Source organism: Macrobrachium nipponense, chromosome 7 (assembly GCF_015104395.2).
Source record: "Macrobrachium nipponense isolate FS-2020 chromosome 7, ASM1510439v2, whole genome shotgun sequence".
Classification (NCBI taxonomy): Eukaryota; Metazoa; Arthropoda; class Malacostraca; order Decapoda; family Palaemonidae; genus Macrobrachium; species Macrobrachium nipponense.
In genome coordinates, this window is record NC_061109.1 from 36634637 (window position 1) to 36639636 (window position 5000).

Genomic DNA, 5000 nt, shown 5'->3' on the forward strand with positions numbered 1-5000 from the left:
CAGAGTGGTTGGACGCTAAGGGCACCAGCATAGTCCAGTACGCAGACCTGAAGAAGGTCTTACTAGACAGATTCATGCAATTCCCAGCTATTTGTGTAGAACAGATCTTCGATGTAGCACAGAAACTGTTAGATGATTAATGTCAATCTGCCACCCTTCTCATAATGAGAGCCCTCGCCCGTCTGCCTCATCCAGCAAATGGTTCTCCCAAATCAATTGATATCCTCAAGGCCCTCTGGTTGCAGAGCCTGACAACGTCAGTACGGGCAGCACACACCAACATCAAAGAGCCTGTAAATTATTTACATAATGCTTGAAAACAGGAATCACAACGAGGGGTGAACCTGTAAGCTTTCTGTTTGTAATACGGTTTGTAGTTGTGTGGTTGTCTATTTAAGGGTACAATAAGACCTCTAAAGGTAAGCAAACGTCTAAAATAACACAACTTTAAATTGAGTTGGGGGTAGGGGGAAGCGTAGGATACGATCGCATAGGAACTGCTATTTTGGTTTAGCTGGTAATCAATGGGACACTCATTAGTTTTGCTTCACAAGAAATGATTAATCCCAAAAACTAATACCTGCACTTATAGTAATTGAATTGTGTCTCCAAAAAGTTTAATAGAAGGATCATCTACTACAATTTAATTAAGAAATGAAATAAAATGTTATAATATGAAATCTTAAAACTGAACGATTTAGCACAATTGTACAGGAATTATTTCTTTCCTAACCCTTTACATATGCCTATCACACTAAGTGTAAAGAAAAAATTACAAAGTAACAAGGTGTGTAACGTTACTTTACCTATTCCTCACACTGAGAAAAGTTTGCCCTAATGCCATAGAAATCTGCAATGAATTCTGATATTAGCAATTACGTAGTAAACACATGAAGTTGGAGCTCGTAAGAGAAAACAAACGAGCAAAGCAAATGTGTCTCCATTCTTGGTTACGTGTGTGGAGCTAAACTATCTCAGGTTGGCCCTTTGTTAACAATTATGTACAAAAGGTAAGTTTCATAAAGAAAAACAATCTTAAATCATAATTATTTTGAAATCCAAGGATATAAGTGCATTAAATATAATAAGAACAACCTAAACACGGCATTTACCGTTGCTCTCTATGAACGATATTGGAACTCGTTAATGAGAGTCATTTAAGCATTTGACTGTTGGCTGCCCTGCGGGCTAGAAGCGTTCACGCACATACACGCATACATTTTTCTTTACAATTTAAGATGTAAAAATGAACGTAGAGCACAGTTATGTTTTTGCGTTATGGTTACGAACGTTAGCGGGAATTTATATTCCTATCTGCCCTGTCTATTATTATGCTAATCCCTGGTCAACGATTACGAGAGATTTTAACGAATGTGCTTCCATGATTCCAACTCCAGTTGTAATATAATATACTCAAAAGGGAAATTAAGGTTCGTCTTAGTCACCAAAGATGGAAGGGGGGATTTTTACTCTTAACAAAGATACCAATCAACTATCTTAACGAATCCTGGCCGTGGGTCGCCAGTTGTTATGATACAGGAGAGCTTTAGCCCTGATTACATCTTGCATACGCGTATCATAATTTATATAGATAAAAAGAAGTTTGGAGGTCGGCAGCCGGTATAGAGACAGTAAGTACCGGCAATAAATGTATTTAGAAATTACATGTATAAATTAATTACAAAAGGGAGCACAACGTGTATAATATCTATAAATACAGTAAGGTTATCTGCTGGTTAACCGCTGAAGATTGAAGCTACAAAGGGCTTCTGTGGAGTGGAGTGGGGGTTTACTATGGTTCGTAACCATACGTGGAAGTTTTCAGCAAAAGTACTCTCGCCCCCGAGAAGGGAGATTTACATCAATTAAACACTGGCTACTATGCACAGATTCCCTAACCCACTTAACCATTCAGTTACACTGCATTATTACACTTATACAGATTTTTCATACTAGTGGACATATTACACATGGCAGCAGCTATATTCAGATAATGGTTAATGCTTAGACATTATTGAAGAGAGACTACACTCAGGGTAAAGGGAATCAGACTTAGGCAAAGCCCGCCACGAGGGTAAGGGTAGATAGGAGAGGCAGTTGCTCTCAGGGAGGGGCAGACAGGGAATGGGACGTCCGCTCCGTAGGACTCTTGGTACGTGAAGACGGCCACCCAAGCTTTTGACTAGCTACCCCTCAGCCTCCGAAAGTGTGGGGGGAGGGGTACTTCCTTGGAGGGTTTTCCTACTGGTCACAGACTCTTGGTCCCTTTTGTCTTAGGCCTAGACTGACATCCCAATTCCCCATGGGGGGGGGGGGGGGGGGGGGCGCCAAGTTGGCGCTGTTGTCTTGCATGGGCGTCTGAAAGTAAGAGGCCTCGGGGGAGCAGGCTGGTCTAAGATAGGTGGGTGTGTGGGGAGGCTCTGGATAGGGCCTTCAAGCTTGCATATGTTCAAATTCCCTTTACTGATTCTCTCGTATGAGAGGAAAATGGCGGAATGGCCGTCACGAGTGACAGTACCCATTTCCTATGATAATTACCAATTAGATAATCATCAGAAAAGGTGACATCAAACATTTTGCATTAGAAGAACACATAGTCATTCTTCACTGATAAACAATTTAATGAGTGCATTTTATTAAAAGCACAGGAATTTATATGTATCTAAAAAATGTTAATAAATCTAAATCAAGAAAATGATGTATGTACAATCAAAGACTATGATAAAAATTTTGAAGCACTGATAATTGATCAAGAAATTTTTTTATTTTCACCACATACTGTTGTAGCTAAAATTAAATGTAATAATGTAAAACCAGAAATAAGGTTTAAAAATGTTAAATCTTTTACAACGTCATGTCAACTGATAATAGCCAACCATTTGTATTGAACCTAATGTTTTTACAACATATAAATTTAACAAACATGTTTCATATAAAAATAACTCATATAGAATAAGAGAATTCAAATTGTCTCATTGAGAATTAAAGAAACTTGAAAATTTGAACTATGTTGATGACTACCTACTACAAGGAAAATGTATCCCTAATTTTATCATTAGTAAATGTAGTGGTAATAGTGGTAGCTGTTATTTTGTTTTTCATAATAGCAAGGAGAATAATCATTAGCAGAATACAAGGGATACTGGCAGAAATTAAAAGGAATGAACAATGATTGACAATTGAAGTTAATAAATATTTTTTACTTGATAATAATTTATAATAATTAATATGGTTATTTTTTCCACCACTTTTTTAGAACTGTGTCCATTATTACCAATTATTGCCAATTAATTATCATTATGTCCATTGTTATTGTGTATAGTTATAAAAACATTGAGGCCAATGTATGGTGGTGGCCGAGTGATGTAATATTAATGTAGGGAAAATAGGGTGGATATAAAAAGAGAGAAAAGAATAAGAGACAGTAAAATAAGAAGAAAGAGAGAGAGCTGTGTCAAGCAATGAATGTGTTTGTCATACTGGCGACAATAATCCAAACAAGTGGAGGTGTTTATCAGTCTAGCAGCAATTAAAAAATGCTTTTGGCTGCTCAACGACTAATCTCAAATTTCCTCAGATGAACCAGATGGAGAAACACTGGCAAATAGAAATACACTATCTGAAAGAAGCTGCATTTGAACTGCATCACAGGGTCCTCATTCATATTGAAATATAGCATTAAGATTAGATGTTTTGGAACAGAAATATCAAGTTTTACACAAATGAGCCAAAATCAGCGAGAAAGTACGTTCGCAAGTGACTGAGAGTTATTCTCCGGAACAAAACAGCACGTGATATTTAATGTGCAACGTTATAAGTAGTAGAACATGTTCACATTTTAGGAGTTTGTAAGGAGACGGTTAAGTCCAGGGAGTATAATTTCAGTGAAAAAGAGAACACAACGAAGGAACTGGGATGAAGAAATATCCACTCTTATTTTCTCACTTTTCTTCAATAGAGATAGTATGCTATGAACTCCCCTAACAGAGAGCATAAGCGAGATTATTAATATCATTATTATTCAGAAGATAAACCTCTTTTCATAGACAAAAATATGTATAAATTATCAAGATCAAAGGAGAATTGTTTTTGGGGTAGTAATGTGTAGCATCTTCGCTTGAAGACAAGTTATGAATGGAGTTCTAGTGGGTGCGATGACCAGGATTTAGTTGAGCGAAGAGTTATTTGAAAACTTGAGTTGTAGAAACATACATTTTTACAGTTTTGTAAGAAGAAGAAATACCGGGAAGTTTGAGTTAGAGAAACCACTAGAGTTTTTTATGTCAAAAGATAATAATTTTTTGTCGAGTAGTAAAAGTAGGGTATTGGATTTTCCTATTTTGAAAAGACATTTTCATCAAGCAAACAGTATAAAGACCTAATAGACTATCAGTAGCCACAAATATCAAATAAAGAGGACTCTAAGATCAACATATGTATCAACTCACTTTAGTTGGTGGCTTAAAAACGTTAATCAGTAAGATGGCTTGCAGATAAAATTTTGAGAAAATTACATTCCCTCAACGCTCTTTTTGGTGTAAAATACACTGATCAATAGGTAATTATTAAGAAAATAAATTTTTCATTTATATGATAAACCTGTCTTATTTGCTTCAGAAAAGGGAATAGTTATTATTCTTAAGAAGAACATAACGTGGGTATGGCATGCATGTACCAAGGTAGGCTATAGGCATTACAGGACCTTTATTTCATAGTTAAATTTGAAGGATTGTTCGAAGTGTTTCCAGGTTCTAACGAAGTATCATCGTTTTCTGTCATAATAAGAAATTCATGTATTTTTGTTAGTCTGGCTGCAGATGACCGTCGTGCATAATTTTGAATATGCACTATCTCTCTGATCCATGTAAGAGGAGACATTGGGCAGTATTTCTATCAATATTACCTCAGCCTCTTCTGTTATATCCATCCCTTCAATTTTAACTCCAAGGCCTCCAAGTCAGCTTCTTCAGGATATGGATGACTGATGTTGGTCAAAACGA

General features: G+C 36.5%; 1 protein-coding gene across 2 annotated transcripts in view; it reads left to right on the top strand.

Annotated features, from left to right (window-relative positions):
- Window positions 1-5000, top strand: part of LOC135217469 (uncharacterized) — a 202709-nt gene that overhangs the window by 196044 nt on the left and 1665 nt on the right. The gene's annotated exons all lie outside the window — the stretch shown is intronic.